Raw genomic sequence first — 20966 nt, forward strand, 5'->3', positions numbered from 1 at the left:
GTGAGGACTCTTAAAGTTACAGGAGACAGGAGCTCAACTTGAGCTGACTTAAATAACAGAAATGTCCAGAGGCAGGGAGATCAGGCAGGGCTGGACCCAGAGCCACAGATGCTGTCCACCTTCAGCTCTGCCTCCCTCCACTGCAGCCTCACTCTCCCGCAGGCCCCCTAATAGGGCAGCTCCAGGCTGGGATTGTCTTTACTGCTTACAATCTCAGTGGAGAGAGTGCTGCCTTGCCAGTGCTTCCAGTGAGGCCTTGGGATGCAATCTTAAGGGTATTGGGTTCCATACCCACCCCTCAGCTAAGCCCTGGAGTCAAGGGGATAGAATACATGTAGTGGCCACGTCCAACTCATATGCCCACCCCAAGTGACGCAGGACGGTTGAGTGGGGCAGAGGCCTGTTCTTCTAAATCAGGGGGCTGAGGATGAGGGAGGGTAGATCCGGGGGCACTGCTTCATTCTCTTTTCCTGCTGATCGTTGACGTGCTGCCTGCCCTACCAGCAGGAAGCCATCCCATCCCTGGGTTGAAAATGCTTCTTGCCCTGGGAGTTCAATTCCCTTCCAAACGCCCCACGGCCAAAGGACAGGGCTGTCAGGCCTTGACGGTGGAAGCCCCTTGATACCCACAGGCAGCCTTGCAGATGAGTCCTGCCTGCCCTCTTCCGGCTCCTTGTTCCCTACCGTGGTGAGTCCCACAGCAGGCTCTGCCGGCTCACAGCTCTGCTCCTGGTCTGCGGCCATCCCTGGACACTTGTCCGCAGACACATCGCTGTGGGGCTGGGATCAGAAAAGTGTCCAGTATCCCCTCTGGCTCTGTTCTCTGGAACTTTCAGGCTGGGTCCTGGGGTCCTGCCTGGATGCCCCTTCCTCTGGGGAATGTGTGTCACCAGCCTGTCTGCCCTTCTGCACCTCCTGGCTCTGATCTGGGTCATCCTGGCCCCCCAGGAAGGTTTCCTGTGCTGTATCTTGGAAAGGAGACGTTGCCGTCTTAGTCCTTTCCTCCCAGGCGGCCCGCCCTCCTGTGAACACTGACTCACCTCTGACACTCTGCTGCCGATCAGACTCACACGGGGGTCCTGGAGGGTGGCGTCGTTCCTGTCACCGTCTGGCTCACCAGGATACTTACGGTGCTGACTCGTTCTACGTCCTTGTAACTAGACACGCTCAAGTGCCTGTCTAGACCATATTATACAATAAGAACTTTGCTCTTTCTTCCGTATACAGTCCATACTATAGCTGCTACCTATAGCCACACCTAATGATCTCTGCGACCTTCACTCTGTTATCTACACAAAAGAGTCTCTAGGGTAAAGAAGGTCAGCACTGCAGTGATTTTCCACCCCTACGTACCTTAACCAAAATGCAGTTGGTGACTGGGCGTGATGGCTCATGCCTGTAATCCAGCACTTTAGAAGGCCGAGGTGGGCAGATCACTCGAGGTCAGGAGTTCCAGACCAGGATGGCCAACATGGTGAAACCTTGTCTCTACTAAAAATACAAAAATTAGCTGGGCATGGTGGCGGGTGCCTGTAGTCCCAGCTACTCCAGGAGGCTGAGGCAGGAGAATCGCTTAAGCCTGGGAGGCAGAGGTTGCAGTGAGCCAAGATAGTGCCACTGCAATCCAGCCTGGGGAAAAGAGCTAGACCCTATCTAAATAAAATAAAATAAAATAAAATAAAATAAAGTAAAATGCAGTTGGTAACTTATCTCATGAAAAGAACAAACCTCTGCTCTTCCAGCACACCAGCACCTGCACGGTGTGTCCCTCCTCAAAGGCCCTCCCGGTGGGTAAGGGCTATATTTCAAGCTCCTCCGCAGACAGTCTGACCTGCTGACTGTTCTGTGTGGCTCCCAAGGCCAGGGTCTGGTTTCCATTGTTTACAATTATCCATTTATTTCTACAAAGCCTGGATTTTGAAGAATCTGAGTCGTGAGATCAGCCAAATAAATCAATGGTATTTACTTTTCAGGAAGATACTAGCTTCTGTGGTTGTCAAAGGCATTTCCATGCTGTCTCTTTGTGTCTTCCAAAATAAAGCAGTGGGTCTTGGAAAAACCTATTAGAGTGTGATCTGGTTAGTGATTTTTGCATTGACTTAAATCCTGAAGGCAAGAAAATCAGACTGCCACAGCAGGGTTTAGCATTTCCTTCTCACACACCCTGGACCTTGGGGGTTTTCTAGGCCAACTTCCTCACCTAAACCCAGGAGGAAACTGTACCGTGGAGGCCCCAGCTGATTTACCTGAGTGCCCCCCAGCTAGTGCCTTAGCTGGGACAGGAATGTAGGTCTCCTGGCTCTTGGTTCAGGCCACTTTAGACTCCACGGGGATAAAATGAGCAGTCAGCAGGAGGAGCCTATGAGCTTGAAATTCACAGGCCCAACAAGGCCTGTGCCAAGCAGTAACTTTATGAAAGGGAAGTTATTCTGCCATCCCCACAGAGAGAGGACATGTCTTTATTAATTAAGCACATTTGTACAGTCAGCCAAAGAATGAAGGAAAAATTAGTATTCCATCATTTGGAAGTTTTGTAAAGGAACATCTTGTTCAGCCTATAAAACAATGCATTAATCTTCTGTCCTATATAGGAAAGGCATATGTTATTTTAAAAAAGTAAGTTAGGGTGTGAGGAATTGACAAGTTTCCAACTCCACTTGGTAACACTTTGCAGGAAATCTGGCCTGGTCCAGGAGCTCCTCTAGGCTGAATGGTATTGGCATTAAGCCTGCAATTCATGTATGCTGTCACTAAGTGGTGGTAGGGATCACAGCCATGTGGTCCAAACATACTGTCACAGAGCTTCCTTGTTCTTCTTTTTCCCCCTAAAACAACAGACAAAAGATTTTAGAGATCTTTTACCCTCCAAAGGGTTAAAAACCAGGGTTGTGAATGATAATTGCATTTTTTTCCTCAGGGATAGATAATATTATATACTTCAAAAATGAAAAGGTGTTGCGCGTGGTGGCTCACGCCTGTAATCCCAACACTTTGGGAGACTGAGGTGGGCAGATCACGAGTTCAGGAGATCGAGACTATCCTGGCTAATGCGGTGAAACCCCATCTCTACTAAAAATACAAAAAATTAGATGGGTGTGGTGGCGGGTGCCTGTAGTCCCAGTTACTTGGGAGGCTGAGGCAGGAGAATGGCGTGAACCCGGAAGGCGGAGCTTGCCACGAGCTGAGATTGCGCAACTGCTCTCCAGCCTGGGCAACAGAGAGAGACTCTGTCTCGAAAAAAAAAAAAAGGAAAAGGAAAATCACTGAAAAGTTTTCTTGTCACCCCCGCTCCAGACACTACTTTCTTTCACAAGGGTGATCAACATTTTTCACTTTCCTGTGATCCTTCCAGAAAGGCTTTATGATTGTATATGAGCATTTATAGGCTCACTCTTTTTTCCTTTTTCCTTTTTTTACTCACATGGTGGCATACTACACACATCTTCTGCCCTTTGTTCTTTCACTTAGCAATTATCTTGGAGAACTTTATTATGCGTTTCTTCCTTCTTTTATGGCTGCATACTATTTCAGTGTTGGGAAGTGCCCTCATGCATTGAACAGTCCCCTTTTCATGGATACTAAGATTGTCTGCAGTCATTTACTACAGAAACACAGCACCATGAACGATTCTACTCATGCCTATTTTGCACGTGTGATATACAAGTCGAAAAATTCCTAGAAGTAGAATTCTTAGGTCAAAGGGCTTGTGCATTTGTAATTCTGATAGACATCATCTGATTTTCCTATGTAGAAGTTGTACTGATTGGGCCGGGCGCAGTGGCTCAAGTCTGTAATCCCAGCACTTTGGGAGGCTGAGGCGGGCAGATCACGAGGTCAGGAGATCAAGACCATCATGGCTAACATGGTGAAACCCCGTCTCCACTAAAAATACAAAAAATTAGCTGGGCATGGTGGCGGGCACCTGTAGTCCCAGCTACTTGGGAAGCTGAGGCAGGAGAATGGCGTGAACCCAGGAGGCGGGGAGGTGGAGTGGCCGATCTTGCAGTGAGCTGAGATCGACTCACTGTACTGCAGCCTGGGGACAGAGCGAGACTCCGTCTCAAAAAAAAAAAAAAAAAAAGTTGTACTGATTTATACTCCCACGGGCAGTGTGGGAATCTGCTGGTTTCCTCTTGCTTTCTGGAATATATTGTGTTACTGAACTCCTGGGTCCCTGATTGATGAACACAATGGCATCTCAGCGTAGTTTTAATTTGCATTTCTTTTTCTTTTTATGAGATAGAGTCTCGCTCTCTTGCCCAGGTTCAAGTGCAGTGTTGCAATCTCGGCTCACTGTAACCACTGCCTTCCAGGTTCAACCGATTCTGCTGCCTCAGCCTCCTGAGTAGCTGGGATTACCGGTGCTCACCACCACGCCCGACTAATTTTTGTATTTCTAGTAGAGACGGGGTTTCACTATGTTGGCCAGGCTTGTCTTGAACCCCTGACCTCAAGTGATCCACCTGCCTTGGCCTCCCAAAGTGTTGGGATTACAGGTGTGAGCCACCCTGCCTAGCTTAATTTGCATTTCTTATTATGACTAAGGGAGGACAGCTTTTCAGATGTTTAAAAGTCATTTGTATTTCCTTCCCTGTGAATTGCTGCTTCTTACCCTTTACCTGTTTGTTTTGTCTTTTATGTTAAGAGATAGTTTCATCCTGCTGCCCAGGCTTAGTGCCTTGGGATGATCATAGTTCACTGCAGCCTGGAACTCCTGGGCTTAAGTGATCCTCCTGTCTCAGCCTCCCGAGTAGCTGGGATTACAAGTGTGAGCCACGGTGGGGCCTGGTGATGATCTGCGATGCCTTCTTTTGATTTTTTTTTTTCTTACCAATTTCTTGATGATATCTAGGTATTAGGGAAATTAACTGCTTGTTATATGAATTGCAAATAATTTTTCCTCCTTTGTTGTTGACTTTGCTTATGGTAGTGATTGCCATGCCAGAGTTTCTTTAAGTCAAACTTAGCTGTCTTTTGTTACCACTTTTTGATTTTGTTGCATACTTAGAAAGGCCTTTCCCATTCCAAGATACTTTTTTTTTTTTTAATTTAAAATTTTAAGTCCCCGGATACAAGTACAGAACGTGTAGGTTTGTTACATGGGTGTATGTGTGCCATGGTGGTTTGCTGCACCTGTCAACCTGTCATCTAGGCTTTAAGCCCCATATGCACTAGCTATTTGTCCTAATGATTCTTCAAAAATTCTCTGAATACTGGCAGTTGGCTCAAGCTCACCAGATTTGGGGGTCCTGAGTGAGGCTGGGGGCAGGCCTTTACCTTTATTTTTAAATTTATTTAATTTATTTTACTTTTTAAAGTGATAGAGTCTTGTTCTGTCACCAAGGCTGGAGTGCAGTGGCACGACCATAACTCATGGCAGACTTGAACTCCTGGGCTCAAGTGAGCCTCCTGCTTCAGTTTCCCAAAGTATTGGGATTATAAGTGGGAGTCACTGTTCTTGGCCCTAGGCTTGTACCTTTCATCTTGTGGACTGTGGACATCAGCCATTATCACTCCCGGGTGCTGCGATGGGGTTTAATTTCCAGTGACTGGCCCAGAGCCTGCTCATGGGAAGATCTCAACGGAGGCTGTTGAAGGAACAGCATGCAACTGGCCGGCCCACACACATTCACACTGATGGGGGTGGGGGTTTGAGGAGGTGGGGGGTGTTGTGTGGATCAGCTTCAGGCACAGGTGTTTGGTTTCCTATGGGATGTGACCACATAACAGTAAGGCAAGAAGATGACTGCATTTATCTTCTGGGAATCACTTCTTCCTAATTGTTGCTCCCCACTATTGGCATTGGAGAAAGGCTGGCCCACAGGAGGCTGGATGAACTTTGTGTTAGCCAGGTAAGCAGAATGTCCATGCAGGTGGAAAGTAGGCAGTGAAAGTGTGCTCATCTGAGTGGGGAGGGGCATAGGTCTGGAACCTTGCTGGCCTGCCCTGGCCTTTGCCCCTTTGGCCCTGTGGCTACAAAGCTCCCCTACCAGGAGCAGCCCCCACTGGCGACTCTGGCCCTGGGGGCCTGTGAATGTTTGGTGGGGGCAGGGTGTGGAGAGGCCAAGTCCACACTGTATCTAACCCTAGACCATCTCAGGATTCAGCTTCCCCCAGCCCCTTCTCCTCAGGGTCTCAGCTCTGGCCCTCAGGGCAGCAGGAGGATGCGCTATCCTCACCCCCCAGTCCCCCTGCCCTTCTGTGCCCCCCCCCCAACTTCAGAACTTTCCATGCCACAGCTTCGCCTAGTCCAGCCACAGGAGAAAAGAAAACGAGGGCAAATCACCACGATTTGGGGGTGGGAGGCAGCTGAGCCCTCGTTCTGCCCAGACAAGGCGTCCTGTACGTCTCCCACGGCTTATCACATCTGCCTGGGACTCAATGAAAGAGCCAGAGGGCCGAAGGTGACACCGGAGTCTCCAGCATGACCTTCGAGGGCCTCCAGGGGATTTCTCAAGCAGTAGGTGGCCGAAGACTGGCTCCCCTGGGGATGCATGTGAGTGTCTGGGAGTGTGTGCTCCCCAGGGTCCCGCGGAGGTCAGGGTCCTCTCCATTTAGGACAGCAAGGAGAGAAAGGCCTGGAGTGAAGCCCTGGGGCTGGGGGCTAAAGCAGCACAGAGTATCAGAAACAGGGTGCTGGGATGGTTACCGGGGACCGCCAGGGAAGACTTGGAGTCCAGCATGCGCCTAAGGGAGCTGCGGTGAGAGGCAGCAGGGGGCCTCCCCTGCCGGATGGGGCTTTCGGAAGAACCGAGGGTTCTTCGCTCTAGGGTCCCCTATTACAGCTGCGCGGCGCGGCGCGGCGGCCCGGGCAGGGTGCGGAGCCTCGCGTTCACCGGCTCTACCTGCGGGACCAGACCCCTGCAGCTCCCCAGCCAGTAGGGCCAGGGCACGCCCGGGAATCTGTGTGCTCCCCAGGACCCGGGGCGTTCGGGGCGCCGCGCTTTCCAGCGCCTGGGTTCCAGCCCGGGTCCCGGATACCGGCCCGGCGGGACCCAGGTTCCGAGTGCACCCTCCTGCCCTGCCGACTGCCCCAGCGCCGGGGCCAGGGGGCGCAGGGCCTCGCGCACGCCCGGCACGGACGCATCTTTGTCTTCCCTCTCTTCCCGGCGCGCGATCTAGCCGGGAATCGTTTTCCGGCCTCGGTGTGCTCGGCGGGGGTGAGGCGGAAGCGGCCGGGGCGGGGGCACGGGCCCGGCAGCCGCAGGCCGGTGCGGGATGCGCCCCGCAGCCGCGCCGCGTGCGCCCGGCAGAGGCGGCCCTGCGTGCCGTACGCTGCGTCCGGGGCGCGCCCGCCGCTATTCGGGAAGCTATTCAGCTTCCCGGGCTCATTAGCAGTCGCGGTGTGCGGCTCGGCGCGGGCTCACAAAGAGCTCGGCCTCGCGGACGGAGCCGGCGGCGGCGGGGCGGGGACGGCGGCGTACCGGGGCAGCCCAGCGCCCTGGCCAGGTAAGCTGGGGAACCTGGGCTGCCTGACTCGCCGGCGATGGCAGCCTGGGGCCGCCCGGGGCGCCGCGAGAACCCGGACGCGTGGGGGGCGGCGCGGAGGTTGCGGCCCGAGCGCTCCCGAGCGCTGCCCTCCGGGCTTGGCGTGGCTGCGGGGCGGCCGCCGCTGGGATCTGGGGGTACAGCCCGGCGGCCCCACTCCTCTCTGACCGGCCCCTTCCCCCTCCCACGACCGGAGGGCGGGCGGGGCGGGGACCAGGCGGCGGCTCTCGCATCCCTGGCAGGGGGGCACCGCGGCAAGGGGCCATCCGGCGGGGGCAAGAGGCGCTGTGTGGCGGTGCTGTCCGCTCGGGTTCTGCCGGGCTGGCCGGGCCGCTTGGCACCGGCATCAAGTCCCCGTGCCGGGCGGCAACTACTGAGTTTGGGGTCGCCTCTGGGTTCGCTGCCCTCGGAGAACCCAAGCCCAGATCTTCGCTCCCTTCCCTTTCCCTTTATAATAAGGCCTAGAGGGAAAAACTTATAAACTAAAAACCCCACACCCCGTTGCCCCTGGACTGCAGGTGCCCGGTTGGGGGCACGGCACGGACCTGCCCCTTGGCCTGGCCCCTTCCCCATGGCAGGCACTGCCTGGCGAGGCTGCTGGCGGGAGATCTGGCTCAGATGGTGAAGGAGAACATCGAGGCCCCCAGTTCCCAAGCAGGGCTCCATGGGCCCGGCGGCGGGCCTCGGTGTGCCCAGGCGGGGAGGGGGCGAACTTCCTTTCGCCAACGCCTGCCAAGGACCCCCGTGGAGAGCAGAGCCTTAGAGGAGCCTGCTGATCTTAACTTCGTATTTACTGGCAGAAGGAAGGCTTAATTTTTCAGATCTATTTAGATAGGACCTGGCAGGCACCAGACGTAAATCTGTGGTTGAGTGCAGTCAGCTCCTAAATGGGCATGTGGAAGGTGAGGCACCTCAAACTCGACATCTTGCGTCTGGCACTGTTTTTGGGCTAAACTGCCTCTGGCTTCTTCAACCTCCTGTGCCTCTTTCTGTTTTTGTTTGTTTCTGTTTTCCTTCCTCTTTGAGAAAGGACAGTGGTTTTAGAAATAATGACCGGAGAGCTTTGCAGATTGAAGTGGGACAAGTTTTCCTGAGGTGCATGTTGGCAGGTGCCAGGAGCCTGCAGGCGGCGTTTTCTCAGGCCTCTGGGTCAGGGTCCCTCCAGTGAGGTGAGGCAGGGGTTTCTCCCTTCCCAGAGGTGTGGCCACTATGCCGAGGACAGGATCTCGGTTTCCGAGTCTGGGGCATCCAGGATGCCCTGCCCTCTGCACTGATTCCTGGGTAACCATGGGAGCTGCTCCCCTCTGCAGCCTGGGCTGGAGGGAATCTCCTGAGCTTAGGATTTGCGGGACAGGAGGGCCAGGGTGACACGGACCTGGAACGCTGGGGCGCCGGGCAGTGTCCAGGGCGTGAGTGGATGAAGCTGGAGCTTGCGGCTGTGTGCTGGCAGCCCTCCCTCGGTGGGCTCTAGCAGCATTGGCAGGGGGGCCCTTGGAGTGAGCTCCATGGCTGGGCTGGGGGGTGATGGCACTAGCGATGGGGCACCGAGTCTTCCCTCTCATTTGTTAGGAAGTGCGGTTTGTGCTCCTCCCCACTGTCTCCTGGGCTCATGGGATTTGAGAAGCTGCAGGCTGAGTCCCACGGGGTGTGAGTGTGTGTGAGCAGGAGAGTTGGGCGGGCGCTGGAAGGAGGTGAAACTGGTGACCGTCAGCTCCTCATTCTCTTCCACCTTGCATGTTTTCGCTGACACCCCAGACCCAAGCTGTGGCCTGCTAGTTAACTTGTTTACATAACCTTCTTAAGTAGTTCTAACCTTTTTTTTTTCCCCCAACAAAATGTTAGTTTTACAGGCATAATTGGTGGGGATGGATTGTGAAATGGAGGTGCATAAATACCTAGTTTGCCAACTGAGCTAAGAAATACTGGATAAAAATAAGAGATAATTGTAAACGACACTGATCACACCCCTGGAAGCCGAGAGGGGTGATAAGACACCTTGATTTTTCTAGACAAAACTGAGGAAGTCAGAGGAAAAACAGTTGATGGTGAGGTTGGCATCAATCTGGCCTTTGTTTGGATCGGGCCGCGGTAGCTGCGGTGAGGGCTGTTGTTGGGGAGAGTGGGGGCTGAGCCTGGCTGCAGAGGTCCCCTCCAGGCCTCAGCTCCTCTCCGGCGCTCCTCGCTGTCCTCTGCCACGCATACCTGCCCCGGTGACTCAACAGGTGTGGGCTTCAGGTGACACCATGGTCTGAAGTCTTGGAGAAACCTTTACTGTCCAGGGGAGAAGAGGACTGGCGATCGGTGGGCATCGAGACCCTGCACACATCACTGGGTGGCTTGACTGGCTTCGACAGAGATCACATGCCCTGCCTTGCAGCCTGGTCCTTAGAGAAACAGAGAGAGTGGAGAGAGCTCTGGCCTGGGCAGCGGGCCTGGCTGCACCACTCACAGGCTGTGTGCCCTCCCTGCACAGTCTCAGTTCCTCACCCTTGCCAGGTGGCCGTGAGGACTGGGGACGTGGAGGCACAGGTAGGGTGTAAGGTAGCCACTAACGACCAGGCAGGTCTCCCCAGTGTAGGTGAAGTTTGAGAAGGTTGCTCACCCGGAGGCAGCCTGTGTGCCCGGCGGGGGTTGGAGGTGCTCATTGTTCTCTTGGATGGTGGTTGGGCCGAGCGCCCACAGGGAGGCTTCTCTGGCTCCTTCCTTTCCCAGAGCTCCTCCCCACCCCCCTGCCGCCCACCGCCTGGGTTGGGTCCAGCTTGTGTCTCAGAGCAGCCTGCTGGTACAGGCTGAGTCAGCTGTCGTGGGCACCATCTTTTCTCGCCTCTCCTGAAGCCAATCCTCCCCTCTCTCCCTGTCCAGACACTCAGGGGAGCCCCAGGAGGTTGGTGACCTCAAGATCATGCAGCCAGGCTCTCTCTGTGGAACCCTACGTACTGGTGGGGTGCGATTGCTGTGTGCATTATGATTTCTGTGCTGGCTGTGAGGTTTCCCAGGTTGGGCTGTGGTGTACCCCTGACTCTGCAAGTTGGCCCTGGCCAGGTGTGTCACCATTGTCCAGGCCTTCAGTGTCTTTCCAGTGCTTCCTCCACATCCATGTTACTTGGCTGGATTTTCTCAAGTTCCCCTGCTTGCTCCCAAGAATGGCCCCTCCAGGCTGCCCTGGCTCCAGGCAGACAGGCTCCTTGCCCAGATCTGCCCTGGGTTGTCCCCACCCCATCCCCACCTGTCATCTTGGCCCATGTCCATCCTGGAGATCCCAACTGAATGTGGGCTCTTTCCCTCTTATCCCTTGGTCCTCAGATTTGCCAGGCCACTCTTGACTCCAGGCCTTTGCACTTGCTGTTCCCACCCCTTTTGCATGAGCCACCCCCAGATGTCCACCTGGCCGGCTCCCTCACTTACTGCCCGCTCCCTGACAGCCCTACATAAATTAGCGTTACTTTCCCTTCTCTTGTTAACCTTGCTTTGTGTTTCTCCTTGGTACTCACCAGTCAGTGTGTTATTTATATTCTTGTTTGTTTATTGTCAGTCTCTTACCACTCAAATGTAAAAGACTTTGTTCACCTCCGGATCCCCAGTAGCTAGAAAAGTGCCTGGCACACAGAGCCTTAGTGCTATCCTTGGATGAGCGAGTGAGTGAGACATGGGAGCATTAGTCTCCTTGCAGCACATGTCCGACTCCCTGCGCCTCCTTTCCGGGAGCCCCAGAGCTGGAACCTAGCTGTGTTCACGTTTGGATCCCCCTAGAATGTAGCACAGACCCTCACTCAGTGGGCGGTCAGGAAAGAGCTGCAGAATTGTACAGTGCAACGTCAGTTTCACATAGGCCAGAGGAGAACGTGGTTGGGAAGGTAACCAGCCCAAAGAGTGAGCTTTCTGATTCTGCACTAAGATTCGTTTTTGGATTTTCAGTTGTTTGGGTTCTCTGCACCCAGGCGGTCCCTGCTGCCAGAGTCAGCTCTGCACCTCCCTGCAGTCACCTCGGATGTGGATGCACTTTGGAAGGAGGCACCCCCACGCCCAGATTCCCTTTCGGCTCCATCTGGATCTTTCCAAACTTGTCTTATATTTAATGTCAGACTCTGTCCCAGGGCTCTCAGCCACTCTGCTTTCCCTTCCAGCAGCCTCTGCCTGCCTGTCTCCTGCCTGTGTCTGGCCTGGTTGCAGGAGATGCTTTGGTTTGATGAGAAAGGGACTGGGAGGTTGGAAAAGAGGATGGAATTTGGAGTAACAAGAGCTCAGTTCCAGCCTGGCCCTGCCGCTAATCCCTGGGGCCCAGGGCCTGTCACCCGGCTTGAGAGTCTTCCTCAGCATCTGAAATACACGCGTGAGGCCTCTTGCCTGCGGTTGTTTTGAGGCACAAACGTGATGTGATATTCAACCGATGCAAGATGTTTTATGACAGCAAGGGCTCTGTGGTGTGGCCACGTAGCTTCGGGCCTGTGCGGCTTCTCTTACTGTGCTGAGCGTTTTAAGGGTCAGGATTGTGGGTTACTGCTACTGCGTAGTGAGAGAATGCGGAGGAGGCATGTCATAAACTCTAAGGGCTGTTTTAATGTAAGGTGCTACGTCTGTTGCTTTGTGTTTCAAGGATCAAAATTAAGAGAAAAAAATATGGGGTTGAACTTCCTGCATTGAGTGACCGCGAAAATATTTTCGTCTCTAGTTTTCTGGAAATGGAAGCACCCCAACATTTGAAGATGGTTTTGATGGCGAAACTCCTGGAATGAAACACACATCGTCAGGCAGTTCTGTGTGTTGAGTTCCACCCCTCTTTGTTTGTCATTTTAAATGATTTTCCAACAAATCCGAAAGGCGCATCTTATCTTAACTTTGAAACGAGGAGGCTGGGGACAGGTAGCTGAGCTGTGGGTCACCTGAGAGCACTCTGCTGTGACGGGGCAGTGCTGGCCTTTGAGCCTGAGCTGGAGACAGTGTGAGGCCCATGTTTTCTCCCTGTCTCCTGCTGGGCCCCATTTTATATCAGATTTGTTTTTCATGGGGTGGGCATGACTAGGACTTATGACCACTGGTGGGCACGTACAGGGCTAATTTTTAACACGTGCTGAGAGACTGATGGCTGGCATCGGAGAGTCATGGAAATGCCACAGATGACGTGGGCCCTTCACAGGGATGGGCAGAGGGTCTGGGAGCTTGCCCTCCAGGAAGATGGCTGACATGGTTGGTGGGACACTAAGGTGTTTTCCGTTTTGCACTTGAAGCCAACGTGGATTCTTAGCACTTCTTGTCCCTGGAATCAACTGTGCAGAGAGACGCTTGGTTCTGAAATTCTCAGGCAAAGACAGTTCTGGGGAAACCCTAATTAGTAAATAGTGAGTCGGAGAACGCTTGACATGTAGCATTTTCAGTTGAGATGTATATGTACAGTCATGCGTCACATGACAATGTTTTGGTTAATGATAGCATATATGACAGAGGTCCCATAAGATTATTATGGAGCTGAAAAATTCCTATTGCCTAGTGACATTGTCATAAAGTTGTAGTGCAGTTACTTTATTTTAAAAAAATTTAATGTAGCCTAAGTGTGCAATGTTTGTGAAGTCTATGCCAGTGTACAGATGGACTCACCCAGAGAAATTTCCAGTCCTACAAGCTCCATTCGTGGTAAGTGCCCTAGATGGGGTATTGCGTTTTATCTTTTTTTTTTTTTTTTTTTTTTTGATACGGAATCTTACTCTGTCACCCAGGCTGGAGTGCAGTGGCGCGATCTCGGCTCACTGCAAGCTCCGCCTCCCGGGTTCACGCCATTCTCCTGCCTCAGTCTCCCGAGTAGCTGGGACTACAGGCGCCCACCACCACGCCTGGATAATTTTTGTATTTTTAGTAGAGACGGGATTTCACTGTGTTAGCCAGGGTGGTCTCAACCTTCTGACCTCATGATCCACCCACCTTGGCCTCCCGAAGTGTTGGGATTACAGGCGTGAGCCACTGTGCCCAGCCCCTGTGTTTTATCTTTTATACCGTATTTTTACTGTGCCTTTTGTATGTTTAGATACATACTTACCATTGGGTTACAGTTGCCCACAGTACTCAGCATGACAACATGCTGCCCAAGTGTGTAGCCTATAGCCAAGGTGTGGAGTAGGTTTGTGTGAAGTATGCTCTGTGGTGTTTGCACAGTGATGAAATTTCCTAATGACAGATTTCTCAGAACGCGTCCCTGTCATTAAGCGATGCATAACTGTGGGTATGTGTGTGTGTGTGTGTGTGTATGTATATATGTGTGTGTATATATATAATTTTTTTTTATTTGGTTGGTTTTACATTCCTGGAATTGACTCTCCAGCAGGGCAGCTCTAAATATGAATTTCCTCTGAACTGTTGCGTTGTTAATTTAATAAAAAACGTATAGTTTATGGTTTCCCACAATTGGTTTGATTGTCACCTGTCTTGGAAAAATCCATTGTTGCAAAAACAGGAAAACCACTAATTGAGTGAACGCGTGCATTTAGGGATGATGGATTTCTCAGATCTCTCTGGAAGCAAGTGTGTGCATTGTGCAAATAAAACACAGTTTCTGTTTCTCAGTCTTTTGGTGTACTAAGTGAGCCATGTGCTCTAGCATCTGTCTGTATTATCTGGAGCTGGTGGAGCTGTCCCGGGTGTGGTGCAGTGGGGCCAGGCATGTGTTAGGGATTGGAAGCTCTGGGAAGCCAGGCTCTGCCTCCACGCGTGAGCCAGCTGTACAGCGTCGCTGCTCAGAGTTTATCTTGACTCATCCCAGGAAGGCACATGGAGATCTGTGTCTTCTTCCTCACCAGCCACTGAGGTACTGTGGATGGAAGAGATGAGATGTGGGCAACTGTTCTGCTACAGTAAAGCACTTAGTCAGTGCAGTCACCAGGGTTAGGGGGTGTGTGTGTTTTACCAACTTGCCTGCTGGGTTTCAGACACCTGGCACTACCTCCAGCCTCTAACTGATTCTGGCTAGTATGCGTGAAAGCTGTCAGCTGAGTGATGAATGGACTGATTTTGGCCATAGGTCCCTGCACTTCCCACCTGGCCTGACTGCTAGATTGTGAGCCCCTGAGGCAGGACTGAGGGGGTCACATTGATGGCTGATTCTCTCGGGAATGGCATTGGGTGAAGTCGAGGTTTTCCTGACCCACGGCCCCTACTTCCGTGCATGTATTGTGAAGATTCTGCCTGGGAACCTTGTCTACCCTTCGAGTCCTAAGGTTCGGGGACCTGGAGAGGAGCATGTCATGGTTTTGCAGGTTGGGTGTGCGGTTGTTGGGGAAGACGTCTGTGTGCTGTCTTGGGTTGGAAGCTTTGAGAGCAGAAGCCCCTCCAGACCAAGAACTCCTGATTGTGCCTTTCCCTTGGGCTTTCACAGATTTCAGCTTCTAAATTAATTGCATTTGATTAAGTAATGGTTTTCTTCTTGATCACAGGCGGGCCTGTGTTTAATCAGCACTGAGGACTGGCGCTACTTCAGTTGATTTGATGCACCCAGAGGCAGCCTCACCTCCAACTTGTCTTGACTTTGTTTGGGGAGCTGCCGTGGGGGACCCCTGGACTGTCAGCATTCCCACCCCTCACTTTGGCAACCCTGGCCTAACTCCTTGTATGTGTTGCTCCTTTTATCCATCACATAGGATGGCTTAATCTAATAGTGGAAACAAAGGGGTGCGGAACACTAATGTGGTAGGTCTCACCTTGTCCACCTTTCACTCTCAGTCCTTTGACACTCAGGGACTCTGCAGTGGTAGAACCGGGGGCAGGTACCCTTCACTTTCCTTACCCCCGGGTCCCTTTGCCTGGAGCTCTGTCCATCCATCCACCCATCCGCTCAGCAGATATTTTCCATTTACTGTATTCCAGCTTTCTTGTTCTCAGTTTAGAGCTTGGTGGGATCAGGAGGGAGGGCATGGAGGGGGCTGCTGGAGAATGTGCAGTGGTGTCGGACCCCCATTCTGGCTCTGGGTCCAAGGCCCTCCTAGAGAGGCACAGTCTGGCAGATGTGAGAGCCCCACGGTAAATTGGGGTAGATCATGGACCCCATCCTCTAAAAGTGGGTGGGTTTGTCCCTTCAGAGCCCAGGCCCAAAGATCCCTCCAGGCAGAAGGGCGAGCCTGGAGTGGGGCATCCTGGGCACAGGGAGGACCACGTTTTTGGCAGGAGGACTATGTGGTTTGTGTAGGTCAGAGCTGGAGATGGGGGTTGGAGGGCAGTTCGTGACGATTAGGAGCTTGGTGGCCCTAGAGAGTCCTCGCTGTGGGTTGGGAGTGAAGCAGATGGGCCAGTAACAATGCATGGTTTACCAAGCGAACTCTAGGAGAGTGATTTCTGCAGCTGGCTTCCCTAGCGGACTGGTCAGAGCGTGGGAGAATGACGCGGTCAGGGGCGTGTTCAGGGGTGCATCTAGAGGTGAGGGGAGGGTGCAGGGAGGTGCGGGTGGAGGATGCGCGGCATGGGGTGGGGAGGGACTCAGTGAAGATGCAGGAGGGTGGCGGGGGCAGGTGTCTGGCCCAGGCAGCTCCTGCGTCATTGGGGGGCTCGGGAGCCCGCTCCCTACTGTGTTCTGTAGGAGGCGGCGGCTGCTGCCAAGTCCCAGCCTTACGAGTGCGGACGTTTAATTTTACCCTTTAGAGATTTACAGGATTTCTAGATTAACTTGCCCCTGTTCTTCTGCAAGAATGACAAAATCCACGACAAACCATTCATCACATTATTAATTTGCTCACCCAGCCTTAACCTGTGCAGCTCCGCCGACTTACCCTGGGCACACAGGGAGGCCTGGGTCCCTCAGGCAGCTCCAGTGTGAAGGGGTGCGGGTGGCAGTGCAGGTGCGGCCTCACTGCTGCTGGACCCCCGTGGCTGGCCTCAGCTGGCTGGGCACGCAGGCTGTCCTTAAGGGGCTCCCGGTGGCTTTCTGGCCCTGTGTCAGGAGAGGGGACTGCAGAGGGCTTGGGAAAGGGAACAGGAGTGGCAGTGCTGCAGGATGATGGGCTCCACAGGCCTCTGCAGCAGGCGCAGTCTGGGGAGACATTTGGTGCCTCCTGTCCGTGGCCTCGATATGCCAGGGCGTCTGCAGGTTGGGCCCTCTTCCCCTTTGGGGTGGAGGGAGCTGTTCATCCTCTGGGGGCTGCTGGGCCAGAAATATCTCTTACCTGATAATGTCAAGCATCAGAGGTCCCTGTTTCGTGGGTCAGTTGCTGTATGTTTTGGAGCTGCAGTCAGTCTGTTTTTCTCACTGGCATGGTGCGGAGGTGGGGGGCAGTATTCCCTCCTGTGAGGCCCATGTCCGCCTCATTATCCCTGTCTGCTGGGACTGTGCTGGACACTGGCTGGGGCTGCCTTTGTTACTCCATGCGTTGTAACTGGAAAGGCCTGCTACTTGTTAGGCTCCTTAGAAATCTGATTTGAAGGCTGGGCGTGGTGGTTCATGAGGTAATCCCAGCAGTTTGGGAGGCCGAGGAGGGAGGCTTGCTTAAGCCCAGGAGTTTGAGACTAGCCTGGGTAACATAAGGAGACCCCATCTCTACAAAAAATAGAAAAGTTAGCCGGATGTGGTGGCTCACGCGTGTGGTCCTAGCTACTCGGGAGGCTGAGGTGGGAGGATTGCTTAAGCCCAGGAGGTTGAGGCTGCAGTGAGCTGTGATTGCGCCACTCTACTCCAACCTTGGTGACAGTCAGAACCTGTCTCAAAAAAAAAAAAAAAATCTGATTTGAAGGAGAGAGCTCTATTTGATGCGGGGGTTGAGGGTGGAGAGCACCTCTGTGAGTAGACCTTTCTATCATCTTGATGGTTTTAATGAGATATCTAATATTATGCTAGTAGTTCACATCAACTGATGTTCCAAACCTTCGTTCTTTTCTTCTTTTCTTTCCCTTTCCCTCCTTCCTTCCTTCCTTCCTTCCTTCCTTCCTTCCTTCCTTCCTTCCTTCCTTCCTTCCTTCCTTCCTTCCTTCCTTCCCTCCCTCTTCCTTCCTTTCTCTCTCTCTTTTTCTTTCCCTTTCTTTCTTTCTCTCTCTCTCTCTCTTTCTTTTTTCTTGATGGAGTCTTGCCCTGTCACCCAGGCTGGAGTGCAGTGGCGTGATATCGGCTCACTGCAAGCTCTGCCTCCTGGGTTCATGCCATTCTCCTGCCTCAGCCTCCCCAGCAGCTGGGACTACAGGCACCCACCACCACGCCCGGCTAATTTTTTGTGTTTTTAGTAGAGACGGGGTTTCACTGTGTTAGCCAGGATGGTCTCGATCTCCTGACCTTGTGATCTGCCTGCCTTGGCCTCCCAAAGTGCTGGGATTACAGGCGTGAACCACCGTGCCCGTCCTCTTTCTTTACTGTGATGTAGAGAAACCAAACTCTGGTGTATTTAATACATTGTATTTCACAGCAGGGATCACTGCCTCGCTCGCCTATCATGGTGTGGGGGTAGTGCCTGATTCTGGAGATGGCTGTCATTGTGCTGAGTGGATCAGCAGTGGCTGCTCCTGGAAAGTCCAGTAAAACCCACCTGTACTTGTAGAAATCCAAATAGAGTTTACTTTCCAGTGGCCATCCTTTTAAGTACAATTAGATTTAGTTTCAAGGAAGTAACTGGAGATCTAATACATTAATTTGGGACTGATTTTTGCCCCACCCTTCCAGTCCCTGACAGTGGTCCCCAAACTCTCCATCATGTTCCTTATTGGAACCTTCCAGGCTGACATAGGCTTAGAGTCCATTATGGGGTGTTCAAGGTCCAGAATTCATGTCGCCTGATTGCTTGGACACAACTGGACCTCACGTCTCTGGCCGTGACACCAGAAACTAGGCCTCCATCTGCCAATGTCTCAGTGGAATCTATTTTAACAAATGACTCATCTTAAAATAATGCACTACGTAATCAACAAGAAAAGGAGAGAACACCCAGTAGGAAAATGGCAAAAGACACGTCACGTGCGCATGCACACACACACACGTCCACTAAAGAGATGAAAAAGTACTCCACTCCATTAGTCATCAGGGAGATGCAAAATGAATTGTAAATGGGACACCATTCCACACCCACCAGAATGGCTAACATCAAAAGAGCAGAAAAAGCCGGGTGCGGTGGCTCATGCTTGTAATCCCAGCACTTTGGGAGCTGAGGCGGCTGGATCACTTGAGGTCAGGAGTTTGAGACCAGCCTGACCAACATGGTGAAACCCTTTCTCTAGTAAAAATACAAGAAAAATTAGCTGGGCATAGTGGCGGGTGCCTGTAATCCCAGCTACTTGGGAGGCTGACGTGGGAGAATTGCCTGAACCTAGGAGGCGGAGTTTGCAGTGAGCCGAGATCGCGCCACTGCACTTCAGCCTGGGTGACAGAGCGAGACTCCGTCTCAAAAAAAAAAAAAAAAGGCAGAAAATAGCAGGTGTTGGTGCGGATGTGAGACAAATGGACCTCTGATTGCTGGTCAGAGGAGACATCCGTACAACTGCTTTGGGAAGCTTTTTTTGTAGAATTAAGTAAAGCTAAGCTTACAAATACTCTGTGACCAGCAGTCTCAATCCAAATGAAATGGAGTAAAATGGGCATGTGGGCATTAGTGGCCTTCAAATGACATCAGGTTCTAATCCCTGAAACCTGTGAATGTTAGTTTATACGATAGTGGTTTTGCAGATGTGTTTAAGGATTTTGAAATGAAGAGATTGTCTTGAATTATCTGGGTGGGCCCTAAATGCCATCCTCAAGGATTGTATAAGAGAGTGGCAGACAGAGATGTGGCCAAGGAGGCAGAAATTGGAGTGATGCGGCCACAGCTCAGGGAACGCCGGCAGCTAGGAGAAACTATACGGGGCCAAGGAAAGGATTCTCCCCTAGTGCCTCTGGAGGGAATGTGGCTCTGCCAACAGCTTGATTTCAGCCCGGTGAAACTGCTTGCAGACTTCTAGCCCCCAGAACTGTGAGAGAAGAAGTGTGTTTTCAGCCACCCAGTTTTGTGGTCATTTGTCACAGCAGCCGTTGGAAACGGATACAGCCATCAAGAGACACATGAAAGTGTCCATAGTAGTGTGATGGTAACTGCCAAAGTGCAGATAAACCAGATGGCCGTCCTCAGCCGAATGGATCAGTACCCCGAGCGTCTTCTCACAGGGCGCACCAAACGGCAGGCCGAGAATGGGCACTCTGCGGGTGTGTGCCAGCTGTGCGGATGGGGCTGGCCGCGTGACGTGGAGCAAAAAACCCCAGATGCTAGAGTGCATACTGCGTGATTCTGTGTCTAGGAAGGGCAACAGGCAACCGTCATGGGTGGAAGTCAGGTTGCCCTCGGGAGATGGTACTTCGAGGAGGCCCAGGGGGAGGAAAGCACAGCTTTTGGAGGTGCTGATAAAGTCCCCTTTCTCTATCTTGGTTTGCATGGGAAAGTTCCATTTATGCTTTGGAACTTTTGTGTGTATATATATTGTGTGTGTGTACGTGTGTGTGTGTATATATATATGTATATTTCAAGAAAAGTATACAAACAGAGCAGTTCATCATTTTGGAGTTTTCAAGGTGAAATATGAATGGAGTGAGTCATGGCTTCTTTTACTGCCAGAACAATACTATCAAAATCGAGATTATACTTAATGTGAGATAATTAGATTTTGCCATTACAACAAATGCTTCTAAATATTTAGATGCACACTATGTTTTCTAAGTGAGATCAGGGTATGTAAACCCGCGTAGGACACTAAGATCTATATAGATTTCATTGGTGTGGATAAGTTATCTGCAGGAAATGTATTTTTATTTCTGCATATAAAAGAAGCTGTGTTTTTAAAGAAAACTAGACCCAAGTAACCCAAATATTTAAGTATCAAACGTTATGTGGTTGCAGTTGAGTGGGAAACCAAAGAGCTTTAAGAAGAGCAGTCGGGGGGAGATGCTACATGGGGAAAACTCCTCGGGACAGCCCCATGTCCTCGCAGCCCAGAAGTCGTGGGTGGAGGTTCTATGGCACCACCTGGCCACCTGCCTCCCCAGGCAAGGGCCCAACCCCTCAGGTCCCCAGAGGTGCCCTCTCTCCCTTGCCCACATCTCTCCCTGGCCTGCCTTCCCTGCCTCTTCCACCTCTGAGCTTCTCGTCTCTCTGGACTCTACTTTGCCCCTTCCCGGTTGCCCCCAGAGCTCTCATTCTGGCTGTGAGCCCACCAGGATAGGGCCATGCCGCTGAATTCAGAGGAGAGAGACTCTTTGTCCGACGACTGTGGACCTCGTAACCACTGAGCTTCATGGGCCACAGTGTGGATGAATGAGCACAGCCATGGCATGGGTTCACCTAAGGCTTTGTGGAGGCCGTGAGCACAGCCGTGGTGTGGCTTCACCTGAGGCTTCCTGGAAGCCATTTTGCATTGCAGCCGGTTGGAGGCCTCCACGTGCTCTGGGCATCGTGTGTGCGTGACCTTGCTCTGTACCCTTGCCTCTTCACCCTGCAAGGACTTCTCTTGTGTGTCTCTGTCCTGGGGCTGTGCGTGTGAGTTCACTTCCTCCTCAGCCTCCT

General features: G+C 52.3%; 1 protein-coding gene across 4 annotated transcripts in view; it reads left to right on the top strand.

The window, feature by feature from the left end:
* Positions 1-6368: 6368 nt before the first annotated feature.
* Positions 6369-20966, top strand: part of LOC105497507 (amyloid beta precursor protein binding family A member 2) — a 236119-nt gene continuing 221521 nt past the window's right edge. For 2 of the 4 annotated variants that reach the window (XM_071067207.1, XM_071067209.1), the window contains exon 1: positions 6387-6496. The gene's annotated coding sequence lies outside the window, so the exon portion shown is untranslated. Of the gene's footprint in view, positions 6497-20966 lie in introns of all 4 variants that reach the window. The other 2 variants (XM_071067211.1, XM_071067210.1) reach the window with 2 other exon arrangements.

This window comes from Macaca nemestrina, chromosome 7 (assembly GCF_043159975.1).
Source record: "Macaca nemestrina isolate mMacNem1 chromosome 7, mMacNem.hap1, whole genome shotgun sequence".
NCBI lineage: Eukaryota > Metazoa > Chordata > Mammalia > Primates > Cercopithecidae > Macaca > Macaca nemestrina.